We start from the raw sequence: 24,304 nt of genomic DNA, 5'->3' as shown, positions 1-24,304 counted from the left end.
GTACCCCTACATCAAACCATTCACAAAAGTTCATTTGAGGTGGCTTACAGGTCTGACCACAATATCCCTGGTCTTGAAAGAGGCAGAGATCCTTAAATAGAACTAAAATATTACTGAACAAACCAAATATGATAAACCAGACCTCAACAAAATAAAAATTTCTGCCATTTCACTTTCACCATTAAGAAAATAAAAAGACATGCCACAGACTGATAAGAAAAATCTACATAGCAGTGGACCTGAGCAACTCAAACCCATGTTGTTAAGGGTCAACTGTGGTTTCAATCTGCAGCTGGGAAGACACAAGTGCAGAGGGCTGACTTGATGTGGATTTTCAAGTGCATAAGGGGTCAGCACCCCTGACCCTGGACTTGTTCAAGGGTCAACTGTATATAGTGAAGAATATATAGAGAGAGTCAATAAATCAATAATAAAAAGATATTTCAACTTTTAAACAGTAAAGATCCCTGACCAGAAACTTTACACAAAATGGCCAAAAAGAGTACATAAAGTGCCCAAAAGCAAACAAAAACAGCAAGAAACCTAGGTTTTAAATTCTCTTTACATTTTCAAATTCCATTTCCCACATACACTTTGTTCAAAAGTTACCAGAAAAAACAAGGTAATACTAGGTGAAACAGAAAATGGAAACTATAAAATACTATGAGATGGAGAAGTAAGATTGAGAATCTGAGCAGAGAGCTGAAAACTATAAAAAAAGGATGTAGCAAATGTGTGTGTGTGTGGGTGAGGGAATAACAAATATGAAATCTTCAACTGAAAAATACAATACCTGAAATTAAAATTTAAAGCATAGAGTTAATAGCAGTTTAGACAAAAAGGAAAAGTTCTGTGAAATAAGATTTAAAGAAAATATCTGGAATAAAGTATCAAGAGGCAAAAGATGAGAAAAATAAGTAAGAGACCAAGGACAAGGTGAAAAACTGAAGTCTCAAGAGGAGGGGAGGGGAGGAGAGTGAAGCAGGAGCAGTATGGGAAGAGATAATGAAAAAGAAAATATCCAAATTTGATTTAAAAAAAAAATCAACCCAGGAGTCATGAAGCTCTATGAAGTATAAGCAAATAAACATTTATTTATATTCTTAGGTACCATGTAATAAATCTTCTTAAAAGTGAAACTATTAGAAGCCAGAAGAAAAAAGGATGTGTTATGTTTAAAGAAGCAACTAACAGATTTGCAGCATACTTCTAGCAAAAACAAGGGTCGCTAAATAACAATGTAATGAAAATGTCACATGCTGAAATAACTGCTAACCTCCAATCCTACACCAATTGAAAATATCCTCCAAGAATGGTGATAAAATAAAGATACTTTTAGACCAAATCTGAAAAAGGAGGTACACAATTAAAGGATATTTTGAATGATTCCAGATGGAAGATTAGCGATAAGAAGGAATGAAATGACATAACTGGTAAATACACAAATGAATGAACATTGACCATATAAAAAATGTGTTGTGGGATTGGAAGTCCATGTATAATTTAAAAAATAAGTGTCATGAGGAAAGTAAATCCAGGTGAAGCATTTTATGGTCTTTGTAGTGTCTCAACAATGGGTAAGAAAAAAATAGTCTTTAATAATTTACATTAAATGTAAGTGAACAAAATCATTTAAAAAACAGAAAAAATGAAACAGGCAAATTATGTGCTGTTTACAGGAGATATATCTAAAACAGAAGGATATAGAAAGGGTGAGAGTAAAGAATGGGAAACCATACACCATGCAAATAATAATCCAATATAACCTACTATAGTTATAGCAACTTTAGACAAAGCGGATTTAAGGAAAAAAATTTATAACAGAGATACCCGGTATTGTTAAAAGTTCAACTCGCAAGTCTGACATGGTTAATCTAAATTTGAATACACTAGTAATATAGATTCAAAATATATAAGGCAAAAATCAACAGAACTACAATAAGAATTACACAAATCCACAACCATAATGTAATGGGGCACAGCCAGGGCCCCCCCCCCAAAGTGTATTTGTAACGGGGTCCAGAGATTGGGGTGTCCAAGAAAAATATTTTCTCCCACCCCAGGGCAGTCCGCCATGGGGGATGAGAGCCTTGAGCAGGGCCACTGAGAGTCATTTTGCATGTCAATAACAGGATAGCTCTTTCCTCATAGGCAAAGAGGGTTATTTTGCATATCACCAAAGCTAATCAGAAAGGTTTCAAAGACATTATACAGTAGGTAACTGGGAGAAAAAGAGGAGAGACAGGGGCCTGCAGGAGAGACAAAGGGACACAGAGTCTGGGGAACAGTGTGAAGACCGCATGGAAAGTAAGGGGAGAAAGGACTCTTGCTAGTGGGTCAGGAGAAGGTGCCACAGGTTGTGAATTAAGAGCTGGAGATCGCGGCGATGTAGCGGATGGTGCTGAGCCCCAGACTTCTGTTCTTTTTCTTCCGAAGGACAGTACCCCTGACTGGCCCAACTGGGCAAAGCGGGGAAGGCAGGACTGTGTGTGTGCTGGTGACTGTTTTGAAGGGATTTTGACGTAAGGGTGACATTTAGCCATTAATCAAACCTGTAAAACTTTTGAATAAATAGTTTCTTCCCTTTCACCAAACTCTGCCATTCAGAGCCATAATACCAAGGGTGGCGGGCAAAAGACCCACAACCGAGGGGTCCTGGGGAAGGAGGGTGTGTTTGTTTCAGTAATAGCATCTGGGCACCCTTCCCCCATGGGTCCTTTTGTTCGGTAACAATAATGGTAAGTTTAAAAATTCCTCTTTATAACTGACAAAATATGCACAAACACAGAAAAACCCATTAAGAAAAGGAAAAAAACAACTACAAACCATCAGAACTGAATTTATCAGAACTCTAGAAAACAGCTAATGCTTTATAGCAATCAAGTAGAAGCCAAAGGCAAATAAAAAGGCAAATTTTAAAAAGCACTGTGGTATTTTTACTGGCCATTGGCCCACCCCTCCCCTGCCTTTACAAATGTCTTGAAGAAAGCAGCCTACATTCCCAGTGTGGTACCCTGGCCCGTGGTTCTTAAGGGAGCAGAGATCTTATTCACAAATTACTCTGTATGTCTATCCTAACCTGTCTGGAAGCCACCTGAAGGACTGACAAGAGTTCACAAATTTGGACCGCCTGACCAAATTTGGAACTCTCTCAGGGCAGAAAAGTGGCTTGCATTGCTCAAACACTTTGTAAGGCAATCAAAAAATCCACACTTGCCCAGGGCCAAAGATTACGGTTGAAACACATATAAACTGCCTAAAGCCAATATAGATAGAAAAGCATGCAAAAACAGTTTTCTTTTTACTATTAGGGCACTCAAAAGTGCTATGTACTGGGGGATTTAACTTAGAAAGCCATGTGCATGCCCAGAGCAGGATACATGTTCAGAAGAGACCTGAGAAGACCCTAAGTATTCACTACTAGTCTCAATGTAAGCAAGAAATATAGGCTTAGGCAAAAGAAGCTCCTGGTATTCAAGAAAATCTCAGTCAAAACAATGGCTGAACACAAGCTAAATCTTCAAAAGACAAAGCCATCAAATACTAAGGAAAAAGAGAATCTGATTTACAAAGTTATTTATAATATTCAACTGTTCAGTTTCCAGAAACAAGTCACGAATCACACAAACAATAAGGAAAGCATGGCCCCACAAAGGAAAACAATAATGAACAGAAACCATCCCTGAGGGAGTCTAGACTTTACTAAATAAAGACTTTAAATCAGCTGTCTTAAAATATACTCAAAGAGCAAAAGGAGACAATGCACAAACAGGAACCCTGGAAAATGATAGATGAACAATATGAGAATATCAATAAAGACACAAGAAATTATAAAAGGAACTAAATGGAAACATTAGAGCTAAAATATAGAAACTGAAATTTAAAACTCCCCTACAAGGGATCAACAGCAGATATGAGCAGGCAGAGTAAATAATCAGCAAACTTGAAATCATACAACTGAAATTACCAAGTCTGGGAAGCAGGAAAAAAAGAATGAAAAATGTGTACAGAGCCTTAGGGATCTATGGGACACTGTTAAGTGGTCCAATTTATGTGTTATGGACATCTAAGAGGGAGAGAAGAGAGATTGGTCAGAAGAAATACCTGAAGTACAGAAGAAAAAGACTGTCAATCAAAACTTCTACATCTAATGATATAATCATTCAAAAATGAAGATCCAAGATGACAGCAGCATAGGTGGAAGCTGGGATTGCAACTAAATTACAGAAAAATCATCCTGAATAACCAAGTGAACACTAGCTACAGCAAAGCCTTATCACCAAGGACTTAACAGAAGAAACCACGGTACCACAATGAGACTAGTAGAAAGTGCAGAGGCATGAGAGAGCCGGCTGGCCTCCCACAGAAAGCAGCTGAAGTTCCAGGGGGACACTTCAGTGGCTCGGGGGATTCCTTCCCTCTGAGAAGGGTGGGGTCTAAACCCCAAGCACGGCTCCTCATCCAGGAACACCAGAACTGGAAAAAGGAAGCCAAATAACATCAGCTGTGAAAAGCAGTGGAGTTTCTGTTCATCAGGGAGAGATGGCTAGTAGTGCAGAAAGCCTCTTAAAGGGCCAACGCACAAATCTTGTTTGCAGCCACTTACCCTGGGTTCCTGCAAAGGGAGGTCTAAGCAGGACAGAGCCACAAGAGGAAAGTCTAGGGATGGCACTGTGGAGAGAGCTGAGGGTCAGCCATCAGGATCCCTGTGCTTATTCATTCTCCATACTGCATAAGCCATCTTTCTCACACAAAGCAATTCCTTCCATGCGGCATCAAGCGGGGAAAGCAATAGCCCCCCACAAAAGAATCCCTCTTGGCCCCACCCTGTGGTGTTTAACTGGCCTGCTGAGGAGCATAGCTGGAAGCTATTTCAGTGACTAAGCCTAACAAAGAGCCTGTAGAGGGAGGCGGATCCCTGGGATCTTTGACACTTTAGCTGACCCTCTTCCAGGCCTGGTGCTGGTAAAAGCCGGCCTTGGTGAGCAACTTGGTTCTTTCTGCACACACCAAAACCCAGGAGAGGGAGCCACAAGCTGTATCTCACTTAATAGCTCCAAACATGTTGCACCCAGGGCCAATCACTGGCAGCATCAACATAGGGCTGCACCAGAGTCTTTCCAGACCTAACTAACACATAGAAACAGACACAAAGAGGCTGCCAACATGGGAAGGCAAAAGAAAGGGAAGGCAAAAAGGAAGGCAAAAGGAAGGGGAGTGGAGGGGAGGGGAGGGGAAAGAAGGGGAGGGGAGGGAAGGGGGAAGGACGGGAGGAGGAAAGGAGGGAGGGGAAGGGGAGAAGAGGGGAGGGAAAGAAGAAAGGAAGGGCCCCAAATGAAAGACCAAGAGAATCCTCCAGGAGAGGAACTAAATGAAACAGAGGCAGATAACTTATCAGCTATAGAGCTTAGAGTAATGATTATAAGGATGTACAACAGCATGAAAAAAAGAGAACCCAGAAGAAAGAACCAGTCAGAAATAAAGAATGCAACAACTGAAATAAATAATACACAGCAAGGAATAAGCAGTAGGTTAGATGAAACACAGGACTGAATCAGAGATTCAGATGACAAGGGAGAAAAAAAGCATCCAAGCAGAGCAGCAAAAAGAAAAAAGAATTTTAAAAAAATGAGGAGAGTTTAAGAACCTTTGGGACAACATGAAGCGTAACAACATGCACATCAAGGAAATACCAGAAGGAGAGGAGAGTGAGGAAGGGATTGAGAACCTATCTGAAGAAATAATGACTGAAAACTTCCCTGACTTGGTGAAGAAAAAAGACATAAAATTCCAGGAAGCTCAGAGAGTCCCAAACAAGTAGGACTCAAAGAGGCCCACACCAAAACACATCATAATAAAAACAGCAAAGCTTCAAGACAAGGAGAGAATCTTAAAAGCTGCAAGAAAAAAGCAATTAGTTACCTACAAGGGAGCTCCCATTAGACTGTCATCTGATTTCTCAACAGAAACATTTCAAGCCAGAAGGGACTTGCATGAAATATTGAAGGTGATAAAACCCAAAAAACTACAACCAATGCTATCATTTAAAATCAAGGAGAAATAAAAAGCTTCCCAGACCAAACACACACACACACACACACACACACACACACACACACACACACGTATATGTATATGTATATGTATATGTATATGTATATGTATATAAAGGAGTCTGTTAACTCCAAACCAGTATTGCAAAAAAGTTTAACATTCTTGCTTTAAGAAGAAGAAAACAAAACAGAGGGAAATAGTTAAAAAATAAAATGTCAATAAATACATACCTATGAATAACCACTTTAAATATAAATGGCTTAAATGCTCCAATTAAAAGTGGCTAGCTCAATGGGTAAGAAAACAAGACCCATATATATGCTGTCTCCAAGAGATCAACCTCAGAAGAAAAAATACACAAAGTCCTAAAGTACAGGGATGGAAAGAGATATTTCATGCCAATGGAAAGAGGAAAAAAAGCTGGTGTAGCAATACTTATATCTGACAAAACAGACTTTAAAACCAAAGCTACAGTAAGTGACAAAGAAAGACACTACATAATGATAAAGGAAACAATCCAACAAGAGGATATTACCCTAATAAACATGTACAAAACCAACACAGGAGTACCTAAACATGTAAAGCAAATCTTGAGGGACATATAAGGAGAGACGGACAGAAATAAAGTCACAGTAGGGAATTTTAACACCCCACTGACTTCAATGGATAGATCTTCCAGACAAAAACATCAACAGGGGACAGTGGCCTTAAATGACACAGTAGATCAAATAAATTTAATTGATATCTACAGAGCATTTCATTCCAAAGCAGCAGAATACACATTCATTTCAAGTGCACATGGAACATTTTCTAGGATGGACCTCATGTTAGGACAAAAGACAAATCTTAATAAATTTTAAACAACTGAAATCATATCCAGCATCCTCTCTGACCATAATGTTATGAAACTAGAAGTGAATCACAACCAGAAAAGTGAAAAATACACAATGACGTGTAAGCTAAATAATATGTTATTAAACACTGAATTGGTTAATGACAATATCAAGGAAGAAATTAAAGATACCTTGCAACAAAGAAAATAAGAACACAACAACCCAAAACCTATGGGACACAGAGAAAGCAGTCTTAAGAGGGCAATTACAGACTACATCAAGAAAGAAGTAAAATCTCAGATAAACAATCTAACATTACACTTAAAAAATCTGGGAAAGAAAAACAAACAACTCAGAAGTGAATAGAAGAAAGGAAATAATAAGATCAGAGCAGAAATAAATGCAATAGAGTCTTAAAAAAACAATACAAAGGAACAATGAAACCAAGATCTGGTTCTTTGAAAAGTGAAACAAGACTCACAAACCTTTAACAAGGCTCATAAAGGAAAAAAAAGAGAGAGGACCCAAATAAATAAAATTTGAAATGAAAGAGGAAGTATAATAGCTGACACCAAAAAGTACCAAGGCTTGTAAGAAGATATTATGAACTACTGTATTACAACAAATTGGACATGCTGGATGAAATGGATAAATTCCTACAAACATACAATCTTCTAAAACTAAATCAGGACAAATCAGAGAATCTGAATAGAGAGATTATACCTAATGAAATTGAAGCAGAAATCAAAGAACTCCCAAGAAACCAAGGCCCTGGATCAGATGGCTTCACAGGTGAATTTTACCAAACATTCTGAAGAGAACTAACACCTATCCTTGTCAAACAAGTCCAAAAAATTCAAAAGGAAGGAAAACACACAAACTCATTTTACAAGGCCAATTATCCTAATTCCAAAACTAGATAATGACAAAAAAAGGAAATCATAGGCCAATATACCTAATGAACATAGATGCTAAAACCCTCAACAAAATATTGGTTAAAAAAATACAGCAATACAGCAAAAAGATCATACACCATGAGCAAGTGGGATTTATTCCAGGGATGCAAGGTTGGTACAAGATTCACAAATCAATAAATGTGATACACCACATAAACAAAATGAAGAAAAAAACAAAGAAACACATGATCATATCAATAGATGCAGAAGGCATTTGATAAAACCCAGCATCCATTACTGATAAAAACTCTCCATAATGTGGGAATAGAGAGAATACACCTAAACATAACAAAGGCTATGTGACAAACCCACAGCCAGTATCATACTCAATAAGCAAACTACAAGTGTTCTCGCTTTTGCTCTCTTATTCAACATAGTACTGGAGGTCCCAGCCACAGCAATCAGACAAGAAGAAAAAAAAGGACTTCCAGCCCAGATGAAGGTATAGATAGAGACACTTTGCCTCCTCACACAACCAAAAGAATGACAACAAATTTAAAAACAAAAAACAACCAGAACTGCCAGAAAACTGAACTGTATGGAAGTCTGACAGCCAAGAAGTTAAAGAAGAAACATTCATCCAGACTGGTAGGAGGGGTAGAGATGGGAAGCCGGGACAGAGAGGATGTGTGGCAAGCTGGTGGCTGGTGTACCAGGCAGTCACACATTTGTGTGCACTGGGAGGAACAACTGGGAAGCGAGTCATACCACACAACCCAGGGGTCCAGCACGGGAAAAGAAAGCATCAAAACCTTCAGCTGTAAAAACCTGTGGGCGTTGCGGAAGCAGGAGAAACTCCCAGTCTCGCAGGAGAGTTCGTTGGAGAGACCCACAGGGTCCTAGAACGTAAACAAAACCACCCACCTTGGAATCAGCACCAGAAGGGCTCAGTTTGCTTGTGTGTAGTGGGAGAAGTGACTGGAAACCAGCAGAGAGCCAAGGAAATGGCATTGTTCCCTCTCTGACCCCTCCCCTAATACTGTGCCACAATGCAGAGATGTGGGTTGCCCTGCCCTGGTGAATACCTAAGGCCGCACCTCTTACAATATAACAGGAGCACTGAAAAACAGAAATATGGCCCAAATGAAAGAACAGATCAAAATTCCAGAACAACTAAGAGATGAAGAGAGAGCCAACCTATCAGATGCAGAGTTCAAAACGCTGGTACTCGGGATACTCACAAAAATGGTTCATTACGGTTGCAAAATAGAGGAAAAAAGTGAAGGCTATGCAAAGTGAAATAAAGCAAAATATACATGGAACCAACAGTGAAGGGAAGGAAACGAACTCTAATCACCAATTTGGAGCAAAAGGAAGAAATAAAATTTCAACCAGAAGAGAATGAAGAAAAAAGAATTCATAAAAATGAGGAGAGAACTCAAAAAAGGCTTAGGAAGCTCCAGGACAACTTTAAATATTCCAACATCCAAATCATAGGGGTACCAGAAGGATAAGAGGAATAGCAAGACACTGAAAACTTAGTTGAAAAAATAATGAAGGAGAACTTCCCTAATCTGGCAAAGGAAATAGACTTCCAGGAAGTCCAGGAAGCTCAGAGAGTCCCAAAGAAGTTGGGCCCAAGGAAGCACACACCAAGGCACATCATAATTACATTACCCAAGATTAAGGATAAGGAGAGAATCTTAAAAGTAGCAAGAGAAAAGGAGAGAGTTACCTACAAAGGAGTTCCCATAAGACTATCAGCTGATTTCTCAAAAGAAACCTTACAGGCAAGAAGGAGCTGGAAAGAAGTATTCAAAGTCATGAAAGGCAAAGACCTACAACATAAATGACTCTATCCAGCAAAGCTATCATTTAGAATGGAAGGGCAGATATAGTACTTCCCAGATAAGGCAAAGTTAAAGGAGTTCATCATCACCAAGCCCTTATTATATGAAATGTTAAAGGGGCTTATCTAAGAAAAAAAAGACCAAAACTATGAACAGTAAAATGAAAACAAATTCACAAATATCAACAACTAAACCTAAAACAAAAACAAAACCAAAAACAAACTAAGCAAACAACTAGAACAGGAACAGAATCACAGAAATGGAGATCACATGAAGGGTTATCAGCAGGGAGGGGGAGGAGGGAGAATGGGGAAAAGGTACAGGGAATAAGAAGCATAAATGTTAGGTACTAAATAGACGGGGGGAGGTTAAAATAGCATAGGAAATGGAGAAGCCAAAGAACTTATATGTACGACCCATGACATGCAGTTAAGGGGTGGGGGAATGCTGGTAGGAAGGATGGCACAGGGTGGAGGGGAATAAAGGGGAGAAAGAAAATGGGACAACTGTAATAGCATAATCAATAAAATATACTTAAAAATAAAAATAAGGAACAAAAAGGCATCTAAATTGGAAAAGAGAAACACAACTGTCTTACTTGAAGATAACATGATACTATACATACAGAACCCCAAATTTTCCATCAAGAAACTACCAGAACTGATAAATGAATTCAGCAACGTAGCAGGATACAAAATTAATACCCAGAAATCAGTTGCATTTTTATATGCCAATAATGAACTATCAGAAGGGGAAATTAAGAAAACTATCCCATTCACAATTGCTCCAAAAAGAATAAAATACCTAGGAATAAATCTAACAAAGGATGTAAAAGATCTGTACTTAGAAAATTATAAGACACTGAAGAAATAAATTGAAGAAGATACAGATAAGTGGAAGCATACACTATGCTCATGGATAGGAAGAATTAACATCATTAAAATGGCCATACTACCCAAAGCAATCTATAGATTCAATGCAATTCCTATCAAGATATTAATGACGTATTTCACAGGACTAGACCAATATTTCAAAAAGTTAGATGGAACCACGAAAGACTCTAACTAGCAACAGGGACTTTGAAAAAGAAGAATGAAGAGGAATCACGATACCTAACATCAAAGTATACTATAAGGCCACAGTAATTAAAAACAGTAATCAAATCTGAGCTTCCTAGACTTCTTTGGCCCTAAAAATCACATCATCGTATCTTACCCTGGCTGGTGTGGCTCAGTGGATTGAGTGCCAGTTGCAAACTAACGGGTCACCGGTTCAATTCCCAGTCAGGGCACATGCCTGGGTTGCAGGCCAGGTCTCTGGTGGGGGGCAAGCGAGAGGCAACCACACATTGATGTTTCTCTCCCTCTCTAAAAATAAATAAAATCTTAAAAAAAAAAAAAACAAAACAAAACCCAGCATGGTAATGGCATGAAACAGACACATATATCAATGGAACAGATCATACAACCCAGAAATAAACCCACACATTTACAGTCAATATTTGACAGAAGCAGCAAGCACATGCAATGGGCTAAAGATAGTTCATTCAAAAAATGGTGTTGGGAAATTGGATAGATTCATGCAGGAAAATGAAACAAGATGCCTTCTTACGCCACACACGAGAATAAGTTAAAAATGGATTCAAAACTTAAATGTTAAACCTGCAACCATTAAAACCCTAGGAGAAAACATAGGTAGTAAAATCTCCAACACTACTTGTAGCACTATTTTTTCTGATATATCTCCTCAGGAAACCACAATGAGATATCATCTCACACCTGTCAGAATGGCTATCATCAATAAATCAACAAAAAACAAGAGCTGGCGAGGATGTGGAGAAAGGAGAACCCTTTTGCAATGTTGGTGGGAATGTAGACTGGTGCAGCCACTGTGGAAAACAGTAGGGAGTTTCCTCCAAAAATTAAAAGTGGAACTGCCTTATGACTGAGTGATTCCACTTCTAGAATTTTTTTGAAGTAACCTGAAACACTAATTTGAAAGAATATAAGCACTCATATGGTCATTGCAGCATTATTTGTAATAGCCAAGATTTGGAAGCAGCCCAAGTGTCCTCAGTAGAGGAGTGGATAAAACAACTATGGTACATTTTTACACAACAGAATACTACTCAGCCATAAAAAAGAAGAAAATGTTACCCCTTTGCAACAGTATGGATGAACCTGGAGAACATTATGCTGAGTGAAATAAGCCAGTCAGAGAAAGATAATTACCATATGATTTCACTCATATGTGGTATCTAATGAATGAACTGAACTAACAGCAAAATAGAGACAGACTCATCAATAGAGAACAGGATGACAGCTCTGGGTGGGACATGGTTAGAAGGTGGAGGGATGACGTAAAAAGGAAAAAGACTCTTGGACATGGACAACAGTGCAGTGATTGCAGGGGGAGGGGCGTGGGTGGAGGTAGAATAGGGTATAAGGGGAATAAATGATAATTGAAAAAATATAATAAAAATAAATTTAGAAAAGAATGAAAGGGAAATTAAGACTCCTGGATAAACAAAAACTAAGAGAGGTTGTTACTAAAAGATATGCCCTCAAGAAATGCTACAGGGAGTCCTTCAGACTAAAATGAAAAGATGATAGGCAGTAACTCAGAGCCAGATGAAGATTTAAAGAAGATAACTACATAGATAAATATATTGTACTTTTGGTTTTAATTCTTTGTTTCCCATATATAATTTAAAAGGCAAATACAATTAACAAAAATTATTAATCTATGTTAATGAGCATATATTCAAAAATTCAATCTGTGATAAAAACAATACAAAGGGGGCAGGATAGTGATGAACAGGAGCAGAGTATTTACATACTATTGAAAACAGGCGTTATTATTCAAACTAGGTAGTTACAAATTTAAGATGTTAATTCAAATCCCCAAGGTAACCCATATATATGTATATATACACAGAATAATCAAGAGAAATGAATCTCTTTCTCAAAATTATATACTATAAAAAAACTATAAAATATTTTTAAAAACATAACGGAGAATTGAGGAATAAAAACCTATAACATATTAAAAAACAAATAGATGGCAGAAGTCCTCTCCTACCTATAATTACTTCAAATGTAAGTGGATTAAATTCTCCAATTAATAAACAGAGATTGGCAGAATGAATAAAAAGTTTGGTCAATCTATATACTTATCTGGAAGAGACTCCTTTTAGATACAAAGACACAAACAAGTTGAAAGTAAAAGGATGGAAAAAGAGAACTGGGTGGATATTTTATTATCAGACAAAAAAAGTTTTGAGTAAAAAAACAGAAGGTCACAAGGGACAAAGAAGAACATTATATATTGATAAAAGGTTTGATCCATTAAGATATATAAATTTATATGCAGCTAACAACAGAGCTCCAACTCATGTGATACAGGGAGAGAACTAAAGAGGAAAATACTCAATTCTACATTAACAGTTGCAGACTTCAATACTTCATTCTCAATTAAGAATAGAACAACCAGACAGATCAATAAGGAAAGACAGGACCTGAACCCCACCATAAGCCAATTAACCTTAACAAACATTTACAGAATATTCCACCCAACAACAGCAGAATTTACCTTCTTTAAAGAGCACATGGAACATTCTCCAGAATAGCGCATATGTTAGGCCATAAAAGAAGTCTTAGTACATTTTAAAGGATTAAAATCATACAAAGTATCTTTTCTAACACAATGAATGAAATTAGAATCTGTAACAAAAAAAAACTAGAAGATTGACATAAACACAGAAATAAAATAACACTCTGAACCACAGGGTCAAAGAAGTAATCTTGTGGAAATTAGAAAATACTTTGGGACAAATGAAAAGGAAAAGACAACACATCTATATTTATAAGATAAAAAAAGGGAGTTCTCAGAGGGAAATTTATACCTGTAACTGCCTATATTTAAAAAGAGGACATATCTTAAATCAATAACGTAACTGTATACCATAACAAAAGTAAACAAAATAAAGGATAGGAAAAAAAAAAATCAATGAAACCAAATTAGTTCTTTGAAAAGAAGAACAAATTGACAATATTTTAGCCACCAAACTGGAAAACTTACATGAAATAGAAAATTTCTTGAAACATACACACTACCAGAACTGACTCAAGAAGAAACCAAATCTGAATAGACTTATAACAATAGTGAGATTGAATCAGTAATCAAAAACCTCTCAACAAAGAAAAACCCAGAACTAAATTACTTCGCTAGTGAATTTTATCACCATTTAAAAAAGAAAGAACACCAATTTTCTCAAACTCTTCCATAGAGTTGAAGAGGTGGAAACACTTCCTAACTCACTCTATATAGCCAGCATTATCCTGATACCAACACATCGTAAGAAAATTATAGGAGGACTTCAAGATGGTGGAGGAGTGAGTGGAAGTCACACTGACCTCCTCCAGGACCAATCTTGAATTACAACTAAATTGTGGAGAAATCACCTGGAAAACAACTGAACAATAGTGAAAAAGGAGCCTTAAAACCTCGGACAGACAGAGGAATCGGCTTTAGCACAACCTAACTGGTAAGGAGTGTAGTAGAAGCTTGAGAAGGTGGGCTAAGGTGCCCACAGCGGGTAGAACCAGAGGGATATTGAAAGGGCTGTTGGATCCTCCTGAGAAGAGCAGGGTCTAAACCGTAAGCGGGGGTCCCAGCCTGCAGCACCAGAGCCCAAAAAGCACATAGACAACAGCCAGCTGTGAAAAGCGGCAGTGTGCTCTCTGCCAGAGACAGATGGCTGGAGAGGCAAAGAGCCATTTAAAGGGCCAAAGCAAAAATTTGTACTGGCAGACACTTACCCTGGGCTCTGGCGGAGATGCGGGCAGAGTAGGCGGGAGCCGCCTCAGAGACTGGAGAAAGACGCTTGGGAAAAGAACTGAAAAAGTGGATGGCGGGGTCCCAGTGGAAACTTACGCACCCCATTCTGCACCTGCAATCTTGCTCAGGCAGACCACTCCCCCAAGCAGCAGCAGCGTGAAAGGACACAAAAGCCATGCCACCAGCAGGCTCAGCCCCAGCCAGGTGGTGCACAGGCCTAGCTGCTGAGTACAGAGCAGCAGTCACAGATAGTAGATCCCTGGCTAAAAAGGACACAGAGTGGTGTAGAGATGCTTGAGGCAAGTCTGGCAACAGAGGCATTGGGGAGAGAACTGAGGGAGTAGCCGGGGGGATCCCGGTGCTGACTCCTCCCCCATATGGCAGCAGCCATCTTGCTCAGGCAGACCACTCCCATGAGGGGCAGCAGTGTGAAAGGACACAATAGCCCCACCCCCAAGGAGGGATTCTGCCCTACCCTAACTGCGGAGGGCATAGTAACTAGATTAACAAATGGAGGAGACAGACACAGACAATAGATTCCTGGAAGTCTATTAAAGACTGCCTAAGGTCAGACGGGGTCAACAGCTAACATCATCAGAGCCAGATCAAGAAAGTGAGAAAAAAAAAAGCATTCTCCTACCACAGAAGTTCACACCACACAAGCCAAGACAGATCAATTTAAGAAGCAGAAGCAAAAAAGAGCCTCACAAATAATGGGAAGAAAAAGAAGCACTCTCAAATTGAAGGGAAAGGAGGTCTCCCCACAAAGAGAACTAAGGAAATAGAGACAAGTAAACTATCAGATATTGAGTTCAAAACAACGGTTCTAAGGAAGCTCAATGAGCTCAGAGCCCAAAGATAATTACCAAAAACTACAGGGGAACTATGAGGAACTTATTGCAAACAATATCACCATGAAAACAGACACGGAAACTATCAATAAGAGGCAAGAGGAAATGAAGAATACAATTTCTGAATTGAAGAACGCATTAGAAGGAATCAAAAGCAGGCTAGATGAAGCAGAGGATCGAATCGGGGAGCTGGAGAACAAGGTAGAAAAAAACTCCCAAGAAAGCAAGAAAATGAAAAAAGGATAAAAAATAATGAAGAGGTGTTGAGGGAAGTGCAGGACAACGTAAAACGTGATAACACCTGTATAATAGGGCAGTAGAAAGAGAAGAGGAACAAGGGATAGAGAGCCTGTTTGAAAAAGCAATGATGGAAAACTTCCCTAATTGGAGGAGAGAAAAAGTCACACAAGTCCAGGAAGCACAGAGGGTCCAATTCAAGAGAAACCTAATGAGACCCACTGCAAGACACATAATTAAAATGGCAACAGGACCTACACAGACTGAAAGTAAAGGGATGGAAAAAATGTTCCAAGCAAGTGGACAGGGAAAAAAAGCAGAGGTAGCAATACTTATATCAGATAAAATAGATTTCAAAACAAAGGCCATAAAAAGAGACCCAGAAGACTCTTCATAATACTCAAAGGAAGAATCCATCAAGAAGACAGAAACATTGTAAACCTATGCACCCAACATAAGAGCACCATAATATATAAGGAAAGTCTTGGAGGACTTCAAGAAAGATATAGACAGTAACACACTGATATAGGGGATTTTAACTCCCCAATGTCAACAATGGATAGACCTTCCAAACAAAACATCAACAAGGATATTGTGGAACTGAATGACGCATTAGATCAACCAGACTTAACTGACATATATAGAACCTTTCATCCCAAAGAAGCAAAATACATATTCTTTTCAAGTGCACATGAAAAAATTTCAAAGACAGACAACATGATAGGACACAAAACAAGCCTCAACAAATTCAGGAAAACTGAAATCATAACAAGCATTTTCTCGGACAACAAGGGCTTGAAACTAGAAACCAACCTCAAGGAAAAAACTCAAAAATATTCAACTCATGGAGACTAAATAGCATGCTATTAAACAATGAATGCATCAATAATGAGAACAAGGAAGAAATGAGAAAGTTTCTGGAAAAAAATGAAAACGAACACACAACAGTCCAAAACCTATGGGACACAGCAAAGGCAGTCCTGAGAGGAAACTTCATAGCAACACAGTCCTACCAAAAAAGGTAGAAACATTTCAGATAAACAACCTAACCCTCCAGCATCAAGAACTGGAGAAAACTACAACAAACAAAGCCCAGAGCGAGTAGAAGAAAGGAAATAAATCAAGATCAGAGCAGAATGGAATGACATAAAGACTAAAAGAACAATTCAAAGGATCAACCAATCGAGGGGCTTCTTCTTAGAAAAAAAAACAAAACAAAAAAAACCCAAAATCCACAAGCCTTTAAGCAGATTCATCAAGAAAAAGAGAGAGAGGACCCAAATAAATAATATCAGAAATGAAAGATATAACAATTGATACCACAGGAATACAAAGGATTGTAAGGAATTACTGTGAACAATTATATGCCAAAAAATTTGAAAACCTCGATGAAATGAACAAATTTCTAGAAAAATATCACCTTCCAACACTGAATTAAGAACAAGCAAAAAGCCTGAACAGATCAATAATAGCTGGTGAAACTGGAGCAGTAATAAAAAAAAAAACTCCCTGCATGCAAAAACCCTGGACCAGATGGTTCACAGCAGAATTCTAAAAAAGATTTAAGGAAGAGCTAACCTCTGTCCTTCTCAGGCTATTCCAAAAAATCCAAGAAGAGTAAAGACTCCCAAAATCTTTTTATGAGGCCAGCATTATCCTAACCCCAAAACAAAGCATCAAGGAAAGAAAACTACAGGCCAATATTGCTGATGAACATAGACTCTAAAATCCTCAACAAAATACTGGCAAACCACATCCAGCAATACATTAAAAAGATCATCCACCATGATCAAGTGGGATTCATCCCAGGGATGCAAGGATGGTTCAATATTCACAAATCAATAAAAGTAATACATCACATAAACAAAAAGGAAGACAAAAACCACAGGATCATATCAATAGATGCAGAAAAAGCATTTGATAAGGTACAGCACCTATTTATGATAAAAACACTCAGCAAAATGGGGATAAAGGGGGAATACTTCAACATAATAAAGGCCATATATGTAAAATCTACAGCCAACCTCTTTCTCAATGGACAAAAGCTATAAGCCTTCCCACTAAGATCGAGAACAAGACAAGAATGTCCGCTTTCCCCACTTCTATTCAACATAGTATTGGAAGTCCTAGCTACAACTATCAGACAAGAAAAAAATAAATAAAAGGCATCCAAATTGGAAAGGAGGGAGTAAAACTACCATTGCTTGTAGATGACATGATAGTGTACACGGAAAACCCCTTAGACTCCACCAAAAAACTACTGGACCTAGTAAGTAAATTTGGCAAAGCAGCAGTTTACGAAGTCAACATTCAGAAATCGAAGGCATTTTTGTATACCACAAATGAAATATCAGAATCAGAAATAAGGGGAAGAATCCCCTTTGCTCTAGCAACAAGAAAAATAAAGTACCTAGGAATAAACTTAAACCAAAGAGGTAAAAGACCTGTATGCAGAACACCACACAACACTTAAGAAAGAAATTAAGGAGGACATAAATAAATGGAAGCATATACCATGTTCATGGATTGGAAGAATTAACATCATCAAAATGTCCATACTACCCAAAACAATTTATACATTCAATGCAATCCCTATTAAAATACCAATGATGTGTTTCACAGACATAGAGGAAACATTTAAAAAAAATTATATGGAACTATAAACGATCCCAAATAACCGCAGCAATTTTGAGAAAGAAGAACAAAGCAGGAGGGATCACAACACCTGACATCAAACTGTATTACAAGGCCAGTGTAATAAAAACAGTCTGGTACTGGCATAAGAACAGAACCATACATCAATGGAACAGAATTGAGAACCCAAAAATAAACCCATGTCTCTATGGTGCAGAAACATAAAATGGAGAAAAAATCGCCTCTTCAACAAATGTGTTGGGAGAGCTGGACAACTACATGCAAAAAATTGAAATTCGACCATCAAGTGGCAGCATACACAAAAATAAACTCAAGATGGATAAAAGACTTCAATGTAAGTCGTGATACGACAAAAGTGCTAGAGGAGAACACAGGCTGGAGACTTTCAGATATCCCATGCAGCAATATTTTCACTGATATGTCCCCTAGAGCAAGAGACGTAAAGGAAAGAAGAAACAATTGGGACTACATCAAAATAAGAAGCTTCTCGAAGGCTAAAGAAAACATCAGCAAAATGAAAAGCCAACTGTATGGGAAAATATATTTGCCAATGATACCTTGGAGAGGGGTTTGATCTCCAAAATATATATATAAGAACTCACATGTCTCCACTCCAGGAAGACAAACAATCCAATAAAAAAAATGGGCAAAGGACTTGAACAGACATTTTTCCAAGAAGGACATAAACAGGGCTCAGAGACATATGAAAGGATGCTCAGTATCACTAGCCATCAGAGAAATGCAAATTGAAACCACAGTGAGATACCACTTCACACCGGTCAGAATGGCCATTATAAACAGATCAACAAACAACGGGTGCTGGCGAGGTTGTGGAGAAAAGGGAACCCTAGTCCACTGTTGTTGGAAATGTGGACTGGTGCAGCCCCTGTGGAAAAGTTTGGAATTTCCTCAAAAAGCTAAAAATGGAACTGCCTTTTGACCCAGCGATTCCACTGCTGGGATTATACCCTAAGAATCACAAAACACCAATTCAAAAGAACCTATGCACCCCAATGTTCATAGCGGCACAATTTACAATAGCCAAGGGCTGGAAGCAACCTAAGTGCACATCAGTAAATGAGTGGATCAAAAAGCTATTACTACACAGCAGAAAGAAAGAAAGAGCTAATACCCTTTGCCACAGCATGGATGGAACCAGAGAGCATCATACTAAGTGAAAAAACCCAGGTGGTGAAAGACAAATACCATATGATCTCACCTCTAAGTGGAGCCTAATCAGCAAAGAAAGCAGGAAAGGAAAATATGACCAGCAACATTGAAAGAAAGAAGAAACCGACAGGGATGGGAGGGAGGGAGAAGGGTAGTGGGGCAGGGTAGGGGAAAGGTCAGTTCAAAGAACAAGTGTCAAGGACACGTGGACAAATTAAGGTGCAGAAGGACTGAGGGGGAGAGACGGGGTTGGTGTGGCAGGGGAAATTGGTGGTAGGTAAATGGAGACAAGTGTATTTTGAAAAATTAAAAAATAAATTAAAAAACATGCACAAAAAATAAAGAAAATCTTGAAAAATTTAAAAAAATTACAGACTAATAACTTTGATGAATACTGATGCAAAAATCCTCAATAAAATATTAGCAGAACTAATTCAATAATGTATTAGAAGGCATATACACCATAACTAGGTGGAATTTATCCAAGGAATGCAAGAATGGTTTAACATATGATAATCAATGTGATATACGGTTAATAACTAATGCAAAAAAAGTATTTGTGAAAATCCAACATTTTTTCATGATGAAAGCACTCAACAAACTAAAAATGGAATGGAACTTCCTCAATACTATAAAGGCCCAATTGGTGTTAAGTAAGGGTTCAACTTCCTTCTTTTGTGTGTATATCCTGTTTCCCTAGCAGTATTTGTTGAAAAGACTGTACCCCCATTGATGGACTGGACACCCGAATTGAAAATCATTTGAACGTATGTGCAATGGTTTATTTCTGTAGTCTCTATTCTATTCCACTGCTCTATATGTCTGTCCTTTTGCCTTTTGCCAAATTGGCCTTTGTAATATTGAGGAAGTTCCATTCCATTTTTAGTTTGTTGAATGCTTTTATCATGAAAGATTGTAGGATTTTGTCAAATGCTTTTTCTGCATTAATATATCCAAAATAAAGAACTCCTACATATATATATACATGCACACACACACACACACACACACATTTATATTCATATACATAGAAAAACCCATAATGAACATCATACTCAATAGTAAAAGACTGATAACTTTTCCTCTAAAATCAGGAACAAGATAATAAGAATCCATGCTTTTGTCACTTCTATTCAATATAGTATTGGAAGTTCTAGCTAGAGAAATTAGGCAAGAAAAAAATAATAAAAGGCAATCATATTGGAGAGGAAAAAGTAAAATTATCTCTGTTCAGAGATGACACAATCTCATATGTAGGTAACCTTAAAAAAAACTACCAACAAACAAATAAAAACCTGTTAAGAGTTAATTCATAAATTCAGCCAAGTTGCAGGGTACAAAATAAGTTGCATTTCCTTACATTAATGATGAATGATCTAAAAAGGAAATTAACAATTGCATTTACAATAATATGCAAAAGAATAAAATACTTAGGAATAAACTTTAAAAGTTGAAAGACTAATACAACAAAAACTACAAAACATTGCTAGAAGAAATTAAGGAAGAGATAAATAAATGCAAAGGCATTCCATGTTCATGAATTGAAAGACTCAATATTGTTAACATGCTAATACTACCCAAAGTGATAGAGCTTCAATGCAATCACTATTAAAGTCTCAATGGCATTTTTTTTCAAGAAATAAAATACCCATCCAAAAAAACCCCACAAAACTATCATTAGAAGTCTCAAGGGATGGCCAAAAATCAAAGCTATCTTGAAAAAGAAAAACAAAGTTGGGGAACTTACACTTCCTGGTTTCAAAACTTACCACAAAGCTACAGAAATTAAAATAATATGATACTAGTAGGAGAACAGACATATGGAGCAGTGGAATAGAATAGAGAATACAGAACTAAACCTTTGCACATATGGTGAAATGATTTTCAATTTAGGTGCCAAATCCATTCAATGCGGAAAAGACAAGACAGGCTTTTCAACAAATACTGCTAGGGAAACTGGATATTCACACAAACGAAGGAAGCTGAAGCCTTACTTAACACCATATAGAAAAATTAATTCAAAATGGATTAAGGAATGAACGTAAGAGCTAAAGTTACTAAACTCTTAGAAGAAATCATAGAGGAAACTTCATGACTTTGGATTTGGCAATGATTTCTTCGATACAACACCAGGGACAGGCGACAGAAGGAAAAAAAATAGATAAATTGGTCTTCATGAAAATTAAAAACTTTTGTGCCTCAAAAGGCACTTTCTACAGAGTAAAAGGCAACCTACAGAATAACCCAAAATATTTGCAAAGCATGTATCTGATAAGGCATTAATATATCAAGAATAAAGAACTCTTAAAACTCAATAACAAAAAACAATGCTATTTAGCCCTGGCTTGGTGGCTCAGTTGGCTGGGGCATTATCCTGTGCACAAAAAGGTTGCAGGTTCAGTCTCTGGTCAGGGCAAATACCTAGGCTGCAGGTCCAATCCCCAGCTGGGGTGCATGCAGAAGGCAACCACTGTTTCTCTCTCATATCAACGTTCCTCTTTCTCTCTCTTTCTCTCCTTGCCACCCTTCCTAACTCTCTAAAATCAATAAACATATCCTCAAGTGAGGATTAAAAAAACCGTTGTAAAAAAACCCCACAACACTATTTAAAAATGGGTAAAGGGTTTCTTTTCAGCCAGGACTACCATCTTCCAGTAGTTGGCCAAAATGACTAACACAAAGGGAAAGAGGAGAGGCGCCCACTATGAGTTCTCTAGGCTTTTAGAAAACAGGGAAGTGTTCCTTTGGCCACCTATATGCTAATCTACAAGAAAGGTGATATTGTGGACATCCAGGGAAGGGCACTGTTCAAAAAGGAATGCCCCACAAATGTTCCCATGGCAAAACTGGAGGAGTCTACATCACCCAGCACGCAGTGGGCATTGTTGTGAACAAACAAGTTAAGGGCAAGATTCCTGCTAAGAGAATTAAAGTATGTTTTGAGCACATTAAGCACTCTAAGAACTGAGACAGCTTCCTGAAACATGTGAAGGAAAATGATCAGAAAAACAAGGAAGCCAAAAAGAAAGGTATCTGGGTTCAACTAAAGCATCAGCCTGCTCCACCCAGAGAAGCACACTTTGTGAGAACCAAGTGAAAGGACCCTGAGCTGCTAGAACCTGTTCTCTATGAATTCATGGCACAGTAAGTGTAAAAAACATAAAAGACCTCTGTATTAATAAAATAAATTAATAAATAAATATAAAAATGGGTAAAGGACTTAAATTGTTATTTTTCCAAAGAAGATATACAAATAGCCAATAAACACATGAAATATGTCAGCATCACTAATCATTATGGAAATGCAAATTGAAGCTACAATGAAATATCACACCTCATACCCGTTAGGATGGCTCCTCTTAAAAAAATCACAAAATAGAAATTTTGGCAAAAATGAGGAGAAACTGGAAACTCTGTGTATTGTTGGTAGGAATGTAAAAATGCTCAAGTGCCATGGAAAACAGTTTGGCAATTTCTCAAAAAATTAAAAATAGAATTAACATATGATACAGTGATTTCACTGCTGGGTATGTACCCCAAAAAAGTGAAAGCATGACCCCCAAAAGATATCTGTACATCCATGTTTGTAGTAGCATTATTCACAGTAGCTAAAAGGTAGAAGCAACCCAAGTGTCCATGGATGAATGAATAAACTAAATGAGGCATATACACATGGAATACTATTCAGCCTTGAAAAGAAAGGATGTTGTAACACATGATACAACATAGATGAACCTTAATGACACTATGCTAGATATAACAAGCCAGTTGTAAAAAGACAATTACTGCATGATTCCATATATATGAGGAACTAGAGTAGTCAGATTCATAAAGACAGAAGGTAAAATGATGGTTGCCGGGGGCAGTGGGGTACTGGCCTAGGGCGGGGGGAGGTGTGTAAATGGGGAGTTGTTTTCAGTGAGTACAGGGTTTCAGTTTCGCAACATAAAAAATTCTGGAAATGGATGGTGGTGATGGTTGAATAACAATATTAACATACTTAATGCACCAAACTGGTACTTAAAAATGATTAAGGTAGCAAATTTTATGTTATGTGTATTGTATCACAATAAAAAAAGAAGAAAACCTGGGGAAAAAAAGAATGAAGTTCTAAAACATGCTACAACATGAATGTACCCTGAAAACATTAAGTGAAGATAGCCAAACAGGAAAGGACAAATACTGTATGATTCCACTTAAAAGAAGTAACTACGAGTTGAAAGATTCATAGAAACAGAAAGTAGAATAAAAGTTAATAGGGACTGGGTAACCAGAGGTGCCAAGAGGAGGACACCAAAGAGTTATTTCTTTGGAGTAGTTTCTCTTTTGGATGATGAAAATGTTCTAGACATGGATAGCAGTGATGGCTGTATAACATTGTGAATATACTTAATGTTATTGAATTATACACTTAAAAATGATTAAAATGGTAAATTTTATGTTCTTTAGATTTACTACAAAAATAGTAAAGAAATAAAAACAAACAAATGAAAAATCTTAGTAAGGATCCCGACCGTCTGAACAACAGGATTAGCAGGACTGACAGAGAGGGGAGGGCACAGGCTCCGAAAGCCAGTGTTGGGGGTCCAGATGGCAGTGTTGACACAAGCTTGCCCAGGGCTCAGGGTAAGACCCTGCAGGGCTTTGGGGCCATGTTAAGGGTTCTCGACTTTGCAGAATACTGGAAAATAAACTTGAGGAGTCAGATTGGTGGAGATGTGGCTGTCAGGAGGGTGCTGCCATCATTCAGAAGGGAAATAAATAAGGGAGGTTCTGACTAGGAATGCGGATGTGAGAGGAAATGAAAGAGGCTGGCCTCACTCATCCTTAGAGCAGCGAAGATTGGCATCTTGGGTCAAAAAGCCAGTCCCAACAAATTTTAACAAACTGAAAACACAATTAGTCTAAAAAACGGTAAA

At 37.9% G+C, this 24,304-nt stretch overlaps 1 protein-coding gene and 1 pseudogene across 7 annotated transcripts in view; one reads left to right on the top strand and one right to left on the bottom strand.

Annotated features, from left to right (window-relative positions):
• Positions 1-24,304, bottom strand: part of WNK2 (WNK lysine deficient protein kinase 2) — a 126,849-nt gene that overhangs the window by 4,866 nt on the left and 97,679 nt on the right. The window lies entirely within an intron of this gene.
• LOC129082344 (60S ribosomal protein L21-like) lies at positions 22,053-22,533 on the top strand (annotated as a pseudogene).

Source organism: Pteronotus mesoamericanus, unplaced genomic scaffold (genome assembly GCF_021234165.1).
Source record: "Pteronotus mesoamericanus isolate MK-2021 breed Mesoamerican mustached bat unplaced genomic scaffold, CSHL_Meso_final scaffold_125, whole genome shotgun sequence".
In the NCBI taxonomy this organism is placed as follows: domain Eukaryota; kingdom Metazoa; phylum Chordata; class Mammalia; order Chiroptera; family Mormoopidae; genus Pteronotus; species Pteronotus mesoamericanus.
This window is presented reverse-complemented; position numbering and strand designations above follow the sequence as displayed.